The following is a 10,021-nucleotide window of genomic DNA, read 5'->3' as shown; positions in this document are numbered from 1 at the left end:
CCAATTCTAGTCCTTGACAAGTGTAGTGGGTTTCCTTACAAATCCCTTTCCAGGATATTATCATACTAATCATGTGTTCTGAAATCTCTATTCATTGTGACCATCCTTACATTCACAAAAGATTGTTTTTATTCTTTTTATCAGCTGTATAATGTTCCATAAATGACAGGGGTGAGGTTCTTCATGACACACGTATTTTACATCTACTATCCTTCTTTGTACATTCTTCCGTCTAACCTCAACTCAGATAAAGTTTATTTTTTTCATTTATTGGCTCAGATTAATTTTGTAAGTTTATTTGTTCTGGTATTGTTTTCTTAAAAATCTCTACCCAGTTTTAAGACTACTCATGATCCAATCTGTCAGTGTTTTACCTTTTGACTTCTGGGTTTCATATCTTGCTTCAGAAAATCTGTATCATCTTGTCTTATTTAGCTATAGTCACAATAAATCTGTATAACAAATCACCCAAGAATGTGGTGGCTTAAAATGTAACGATTCATGACTGTGGATTGAGTATCAACTGACCTACACTGGGTCTGGCTTTCAGCTGTAGCTTGGGCTCAGTTCTGTTTCATATGACTCTCATTCTCCTTGGATCAGCGGGCTAGCTGGGGCAGGTTCTTTCCATGGTGATGGCAGATGCACAGAGTCTTTCATGCCTGTGCTCATGTCACAGCCACTAACATCCTATTGGAAAGCAAGTAGCATAGCCAAGTGCAATATGGTTGGGGGTGGAGAAGCACCTTTAGATCATACAAGGAAAGGAAGGGAATGATTATCACAGCCCTAAATTTTTTTTAAATCTCATTTTTTAAGTTGTTTCACAGTTTTATTTTTTTGTTCAGATCTTTCGTTATTTGTGTTTAATTATGTGTGTATGATGGTGTGCATGTGCCCATTAGAGAGCTAATGTTAAACTAGGGAGGCTCCTAAGATGTGTTGTCAGGGGTGGGTGGCTGTGCTGCAGCAAAGGGAGTGCTCGTTATGGACAATGACAGAATCAGCAGATTTCTGCTTTCCGAACTGGAAGTCTGCCTCCCAACGGGGGATTCCTTTTTAAGAATTTTATCTTAGAGAGTCAATCACAAAATATATGATGTAGGTCTAGGTCTTGGAGAGCTTGTCAAATAGAAGAACCTGTATCATATAGGTTTCAGGGCTTTGGCTGATGGTGGAGAATTTAATTTGGGCATTAGCCCCATCAAAATACAACCATTTTCACAGAAAGTCCACAGGAGGTAGTGCTGGTCGACTGGGGTAGTTTCTGCTTCAAAAACTGGAAAGATAAGAGCAGTAAAGAGACACCTACAGGCTGAGGTGCAGTTTTCCTCGTTATCTTTGTCCTGGGAAGGGCGACTCTCCACCCCACTGCCCCTCCCATGCCAGACCTCGGAAAGTGCAGGGCTGCTGAGTGTCTGTGAGCGGGACAGAACTGCCCTATGCAGCTCCTCAGGAGGCTGAGAACATGGCTCTCCTTCAAACCCATAGGCTTGAAGTAGTTATTCAACACCTACTTACTGGAGAGGCTGAGTGCTGCTGGGGTGAGGGTGTGGGGGGGAGACCACGGAGAGCCGGAGGGACTAGCTTCTCCGCTGTCATACTGAACTATTCTACTTGGCCCCAAACTTGCATATTTCCCTTAGCAAAACAAAAGCCCCTCAGTTAACCAAGCCCACGTCCTCAGGACACTGCTTAGAACGGGTCTTTGGGATTTTACCCTGTCCTGAGAGGCTGATCAAGTATTCCTTTGTCTTAGAGAGTAAGGAAGATGGCTCTGTTTTGCTGCAGATTGCCACCCAATTGAAGAGCTCTCTGCAACCACGGATGCATCACTAAAGAGTGATGGCAGCCTCAGAAGCCCAAGAAATCAATGACCACCGCCTTCTGACTTGGATTATTGCTCGGGTTTACTCTACTTATACAACACAATGGCAGAAACCTAACACAATCGTAATTTGATATCCTGGCTCTTACCTACAGGTTGGAGACCTGGTTTCCATATTTTCCCCTTGTGATTCTATATGCTGGAGTCAGACCCAGCAAGGAATCTTCCTGGAGTATTAGCATCTATTTCTCTTTTTTATGTAGCTTATCTTTGGGAGAATGCAGAAAAATTACAGGCAGAGGGGATATTGGCATCTGGGATTTTGTAAGGTTGAACTTGTCCGTCTCCGAGGCTGAAAGAGCTGAGGCACTTACTTTCTAAAGTGTGTGCCCAGCCTCATATCTGCTCTGTACAGCCCAGTACCTTCCAATCATATACCGTATTCTCTCTGAGAAGAGTTCTCTTAAGTGTAATCTTATCCATCTTCTTCCATTTCTCTAAATCTTTTAGTGCCCTTTGGAGATGGGCATGTTGGGCAAATTCCTACAGATCTGTTTCCCTCTCTGCTTGAGGTGGGAACTTGCAGCCTCATTACATAGCTTCTACCCTTTCAGTATCCTTCTGAAGGCTCACAAGAAGCTATGCGATTAGGAGTGTGGTGGCCAGGGAGATAATATGGCCATCTGTGTGAGTTCTTTCTGTGTCTCAGGCTGGGAGAGGAGCCCCTGAAGATGGAGAGATTGGCACATGCAGGGTATAGTCCAGGACCATCGCCAATTGCTTCCCTTTATTAAAAACAGTAAGTGATCTAATACTTTTCATTTGGCTGCAGAAGTGCTTAACTGTGACACTTCATAAACACACCAACATCGGCTGAAATAAGAGAAGAGAACAAGAGGCTGTCTTTGGAATTGTGGCTTTATCAATAAAGGCACTGCCTTAATATTCTGTCTTCTGGATTCCATTTAAATCATCTTGCTCCTACCCACAATCATTCGCTTGGTTGGTACATTGCTCAGGAATCTTCTAGTTGCAAGTGACAGAAACCTAACCCCCACCAGCATAAGCAGAAAAGACAATTTAAGTGGGATGAGACTAAGAGAATTAGGGGCTTCCCCAACCCTATCATTTTTCTGAACTCTCTCTGCCAAATCCTTCCTCCACCTTGAATTGGCTTGGCCTCTCTGTGAGTTGGTCCTATTCTGTCCCCTGACAGCTTGGTTTCCTCCATGTGCCCAGGGGTGGTGGCAGAGTGGTGGCTGACCTGGCTACAGAGAGTTGCCGGCTACAGCACCTCCACTTAACACCAGAAATAAAGAGGAAGGTTATTTCTCTCCTGAGTTTGAATATGATACCCCAGGGAAAATTCCTGAATTGCCTTGCTTGAGATGGGCTCTTATCTTTCAAATGGATGGATCACAGCTCTAGATGTACTTTTTTCTGGGATGTTTTTCCAGGTGCCAGTGCCTGAGCCCTCTACCCAGAGACTCTGATTCAGTAGGTCTGGATGTGGCCTGGACATCGGTATTTTTAATAACTTCCTGCAAGTGATTCTAATGAGCAACCAAGCTTGAGAAACACTGCTTCAGACTGATTCATTTATTCTTCAAAAAAAGAAGTTTTGAGTACCTACTCTGTGCCAGGCAGTATACTAGGTGCTGACAGAACAGTGAACAAGACAGATAAAGGCATTCTCATGAAGCTTGTGATCTGTAGGGGAAGACAGGCAAGAAACCCACAAGTGAATTCATAAACGGTGCTAATGAATAAATACTACCCATAGAATAAACACAGGACAAAAGTATGGGTGACAGGAAGGAGCCAGCCATACACAGCTCAGAGGAAAGGGCATCTGAGGCAGAGGGAACAGCTAGTGCAAAGGCCAAGAGACCTCTTCCAGAAAGAGAAAGGACAATGTGGCTGAAAAATGGTGAATAAAGAAAAGAGGGTCATGGGATGAATTCAGGGAGACAGGCAGCAGCCAGCAGTCATGGAGCTTTGTAAACTAAGCCAGGAGATATGGACTTTATTTTATAAGGAATGGAATATGAACAAATATGGAGGAATGACAGGCTCTGATCTCTATTTCAAACAATTATTCTGGCAGCTGTTTGGAAAAAAGACTAGATGGGTCAAGGGTAGAAACAGGTGGATCAAGTAGCAGACAAATATAATTGTTCAGATAAGAAATGATGTTGGCTTGATCTATGTTAGCTTTGGGGAGAAGTGAGTGAGTGTAGACTAAGGTTTGGAGATTGAACTGACTGGACACCAGAATGTAAACCCCTTAATTACTCCTTTCACACCCTCAGTATCTGGGGTGGGGAGTGAGGCCAATACACTAGAGCCAGTAGGTGCTTAAGAAATGTGTTGAATTACTGAAACCAGAATCCAGAGGCAAGAAGATAGAGAAGAAGTGATGGAAATAAAACTCTGAGCTTGCAGAACCAAAGAGCATATCTCTCTAGCAGAGCCCAGCGGCCAGCACGGAGCTTCCCACATGGCAAAGAGGAGTAGACGGGGACAGAAATGTTGCTGGAGGAAAATCAACTTAGTGACCCCAAAACCTGTGTAGGAAACAACACAGCAGGAAGGAGCAGAGAGGGCTCTCAGCTCTGCGCCTGGGCAAGAGGCTGGACATGGGAAGACGCTGTGTCATCATCATCATGGTAGAGAGAAATTTAATGGCTATATTAATGCCAGTATAACCAGTCTGGCCCAAAAGAGAGCAATCAAATACTAGCTGGTGAAATTGAGCAGGGATATATACCCTAAGGCCCAGCAGTCCTAGCCTTGGTGTGCTTTCCAGAGAGATTCTTTCACAACTCCACAGAAACCTAAATGAGGATATTTGTCATGATGTTGTTTAGAGTGGAGTAAAGGCAGGCTGGGAGTCCATCAGTGGAGGGGTGGATAAGTGATTTAGAAGCAAACTACAGACTAATATGCAGTTGTTAGCAGCATCAAACTCAGAGTGTCCAGAAATACACGGGAGACCTTAAAAACATAGCATTGAATGAGAAATGTAAGAACAATACCATAGATAGCCCATAGATCAATACCATATAAGCCAGTTAAAGATATGCACACCGATGGCACGCTTATAAGGAAACTTGCATTATTTCAGGGCATGTATTGAATATATTAGTGTAGATGCTAACAAGGACAAGAAATGCAAGTAGGACTGGGAATTGTGGTAGTCAGTATAATGCTCCCACCTCCACCACTAAAAACGGCTGCATCCTCATCCCCAGAACCTGTGAATCTGTTTTGTTACATGACAGAGGGGAATTGAGGTTGCAGATGGAATTAAGGTTGCTAATCAACAGACAGGGAGATTATCCTAGATTATTCAGATGGGCAGAATGTAACCACAAAGATCTTTAAAAGTAGAAGAGGGAGGCAGGAGAGTTAGAGGGAGATGTGACTGTTTAAGAGAGGTGGCAGTGTAAGAAGGACCAGGCTGAAGTTGTTGACTTTGAAGATGGAAAGACGACCCTGAGCTGAGGAAAGTGGGAGGCCTCTGGAAGCTGGAACAGTCAAGGGAACAGCTTCTCTCCTAGAGCCTCCAGAGGGGAATGCACCCTGCCAAGACCTTCATCTTAGCCCAGGGAGGTCCGAGTCGGACTTCTGGTCTGACTGTGAAATAATACATTTATGCTGGCTTAAGCTACTGAGTTTGTGGCTGTCTGTTACAGCAGCAACAGGAAAACAAATTCAGGGATAAAGGGACTTGTGCAGACTGGTGATGAGAGCTGGTGTGCTGTGAACCGAGGAGTCTGAATATCTCCATCCTCCTCATCCAAGGTTCAAAACAACAATGTTAACATTGAAGGGAAAGAAGAATAAAAGAAACCCCCTCAAAGTATAGCCCCAGATGCGAAGGAAAACAGCAAACCTGAGAATGAGCACTTGTCATGCCCCAAAGACTGAACCAGAACTTCATAGGCACAAACTCATTTTTGGTTCCTGGAGGATGAGATGCCATGACTGACCAACTGGGCTCAGAGCTGAGGGAGATTATTATTATTCCATGAAGCCTGTCCACGCTCTCCAGCGAACATCATTGTTCACCTCTTTAAACCTTCCCAGTCTCTTCCTCCGTCCCTACCCCAGGCTCTGTCCCCTGGACCACACTCAGCATCAGACATTGTGCCTGGGACACAGCAAATCAGCATGAAGCTGATCCCTGTCGATGCTGAGGGAAGCCCCAGACTCCTGCATTGCCCATCGCAACCCAAAGCTTTCACGGTAGCAGGGCCATTCATAAAAGAGCCCTGGGACTTCCTTGAGCTATTTATTCTAAACAACTTAGAGCAAGCCTGGGGCCCCAGTGTGATGTTTGCATGTCTAATTTCCATGAGCTACCGATAAGAGCCCACTCCAACCAACTAGTTGTCAGCCTTGACTCTAAGGGCCTGGAAAATGTACTATTTGCAATTACTTGAAAAGAAACTAATTAGCTTTAAGGAGGAAACCATAGGTAGAAATGACTGAAATCAGTGGTTCAACTGTGCTTGGCAAAAAAATTAAAAGGAGTAGGCGATCATATCTCACATTTGCTTCATTCGAAGAGAGACTAGGAAGTAGGTAAGCCTTGCAGAGGGGATAGAAAGCGGCATTTTTTCTCTGTAGGGAGAGGCCTCTGAGCAGAAGCAGTGTCAGCAGAACTGTTGGGCAGCTGAGAGGTTAAGACGGGACCTTGAAAGCGTCATTTCTACTTTGTCCAGTGGCAGCGAAGGAAAGTGTTTGAAAGAGGGACTGATGATCAAGTTAGGACTTTGGAAATATGTGTGTTGATCTTCAATCTAAGTGCTAGGTGATAAAGAAATTATGAGCCTTCCTTCAGAAGTAGCCAATCCGCAGCATCTCAGAACAGGTTTAAAAACAATATATTACAATTTCTCAGAGCCTAGCACTCTGACTGGTGTGTGGCAGGTAGTGGTGAAATGAAGGAACAGCACCCGGCCGTGGTCTGGAGGCCACCTCGAAGGTGTGAGGAGGTAAGGGAAGGAACAGATGCAAATCCTGACATATGTGCTTTTTGCCTCATTTTTGTCCTTCGTCAGTGCAATTGTGGCTTTCCTCATCAGGCATGGAGGGCTAGCCCTGGGTGAGATGCAGGCCCTGGCCAGCCACACCCCTGCTCCCCGGAACCTAGAGCATCTCTCCAGGTAGGTCCTCAACCAGCATCACATATGGTGCTTATTGACACCCAGATTCTGAGTCTCGTCTCCCACCTACTGAGTCAGTATCTCTGGGGCTTGGGCCTGGTGACCTGCTGGTTTAGCACTCTCCCAGTCTAATCTGCACAGTCAAGTTTAAAACTACAGGCCTACCAAAGGGAGACAATGAGGTTTAACATTTTCTGAGAAGCAGCAAAGTGGGGTGATTAATAGCAGGGCCTCAGAGCTGATCCGCCTGGTTCAAATCCCAGCTCTGTCACTTACGGCTAAGTGATTTCGAGCACATTACTGAACTTCTGTGTTCCTCGCTGGAAAAACGGGATAATAATAGCATCTACTTTATCAGGGCTGCTACAAGGATTAGACAAGTTAATCCATGTAAAGCCCTGAGAACAGTGCTGGGCACGTAGCAAACACTTGAAATATTAGTTAGTGTTATTACTGACTTTTAGCATTATGCCAGGGATCTTAACCTAGGCTGTGACATTAATCCTCAGAACAACCACACAAGGAAGATATTATTAAGGATTTGGGGCAAATAATTTTTCTAATGCTCAGAGGTTAAATGACAAACTAAGGGGTAAGCGGGTGGTGGGATTTAATCCCAGATCTGTCACATTGGCCTCCGAAGTCCCAGCTCTCTCCCAGACATTAAGCTGTCCTTGGCAGGCTCATTCCCTGCCTCCACGGGGGCATCCTGGTTTTCACCCCAGCCCTTGGGTCCACCAAGGACTTTTGGGCATGGAGAGGAGGGAGGCAGGCCTCTTGGTAGCATTTACCTGCTACATCAGCCCGCCTTGCCCGGGCTGGAGCTGTTCTCTGGGATCTGGTTAGCAGCTAATGATCAGTGGGCTCTGGCTATAATGATCGGATTAGCTGCGCTTTAATCACTGTCTATTGTTTCAGCAGGGAGAGAATTTCACAGCTCATTGACTGCTCTGACTCCTAATCTACACGGAGGAAACAATGTTGCAGCTCATCAAATGCAATCAGCTGCTAATTGAAAGGAAATGGAATTTTACAATTACAGGCCACCTTTCAGCACTCAGGATTTCTAAGCCTTCTTCCCACACTCCTTTGCCAGCTCAGCACTGGCAGGAGCACTTGACAACCTGCTAGAGACTTCCCCGAGAACTGCGTTTAGGACCTGGCCCATTTCTCCCTAGCCCCAGAGCTGCAGAAAAGGGAAGCAGCGTCCTCGCCAATTTCTAGGCTGTCCTTCAGGGCTCAGTGCAAAGGAAAAAGGCTGGGGCTGGGTGTCCACAGACCAAGTGTGTGTCCTGGCTTACTCTCCTCCTGCACCTTGTGACTGTGTGACCTTGTGGATGTCCTTGTTCCTCTCCGAGCCCCACTGTCCTCTCCAAAATCAAGATTTGATGACTTCCAAGGTTTTTCTTAGCTCTGAAGATTCTGTTTGCCCAATTCTTGCTACTATCCCCATCCGGTGCAGAACATCTTAATTGTCATCCTCTTTCTTGCCCATATATCAGCTTTTCCAAATGCTTTCAGGGTGACTGCCTTAGGTCTCCCAAAAAATTTGTCCTGATGAGATTTTAATAGGACAGAAAGCAAATTTGGGAAATATCCTACTCTGCCTTCTGATCAAACATCTCCTTCCCTGTCCTGGATTCATTCACTCCCTTGGACGAATATCAATCACGATTAATTCTAAAGACAGTCACATAGATTCTTCTGGGTTCTGTCTTTTTCTCATTGATATTCTGTGGAGACAAGTCTTGGATGAGGGCTACCAGCCAGAAAGAGCATTGGTGCTTTTGACCCTGTCTCAAAGCTCCATTTTCAGCCAGCATTTCCTCTGAGAACAGGACAAACTAGCATCTGCTCTGAGCTCTGGACTGTGTCATCCCACAGTAACACTTGTTCTGTCCGGGAACGCGGCCGACACTCATGTAACCCCTCAATGCCATTTTCTCTTGGTTCCCATGGTCTGTGGGATTGTCTGATGTGCTTATCAAACAGACCCTGGAATATCACCACTTTCCTTCAGGCAGATGAGTTATGGTGTGTCTCCAAAAAAGGCACAATCAAAAATATTTTTTTATTTGGCCAAGGCTCATCCTCAGTCCCATTTCCCTCCCTGTGTCAGGACAAGGCTGTAGCAGGGTCTTAGGGTCTTAGTCTGACCTGTTGCCTAGTGAGATGGGCTGTAAACAAGGAAAAGAAAGACCAAAATAGGCTGGCTCTACCTCCCCTCTAACAACACTACAGCGTGCTGGTAGGAAGCCTGATGCAGGAGACTCCTGATGTCTTCCTGGAACCCTGGCTTCAGGGAAGGCTGGAGAGAGAAAGGACAAAGCCTGGGGTCTGAGTTAGGACCAGGGAAGGGGAGTGTGAAGGAAGCTCTGGAGCTCAAGGGTCTGCACTGGAATATGAATGGGACAGAAGCTGGAAGTGAGTCCAGGTTGGGGACAGAAATAGGATCGCTCAGAAAGATACCAGCTACAGGTCCACTGGCCAAAGGGTCAGAGTTCAGAAAGCCAATGTGGAGAGGGGAGAGAATGCCAAAGGTGACAGTAAAATGGCCTAAAGGGGAGATTAAGAGCATAAGGGGTGTCAGAGGGCAGGGAGAAGAAACTGCTTGTGCTCAGAGGGTATCTGACACAAACCACCACTCAGATGCCTGCCATGCTAGTAGAAAAGTATTGGCTTGTACAAGGCCTGGGACTGGCTGCCCAATCGGGTAGAGGGGGCAATAAGAAAAATTTCACTTGATGGGCAGAATGTGGCATCCAGAGAGCATGAAAATAGGCACTTTGTGGGAACACAGAGATGTCCTTGGCATTTGGCGTCCTAACCCAGATCTCCACGTTATTTCTACAGGTAGATAGGACAAGTGATGGGGATTCAGAGCAGCCTGTAGATGTCTAAGGATTTCTTAATAAAAGCTTCTCTTTATAAAAAAGTAACCAAGGGAGCTTATCTTTTATAGGGCTATCTGTCTTTTCTTGTCTTGATCATAATTCTGAGAAGTATAAAACTTAGTATT

The sequence above is a fragment of the Vicugna pacos genome, chromosome 10 (genome assembly GCF_048564905.1).
Source record: "Vicugna pacos chromosome 10, VicPac4, whole genome shotgun sequence".
Classification (NCBI taxonomy): Eukaryota; Metazoa; Chordata; class Mammalia; order Artiodactyla; family Camelidae; genus Vicugna; species Vicugna pacos.
Note: the sequence above shows the minus strand (reverse complement) of the source record.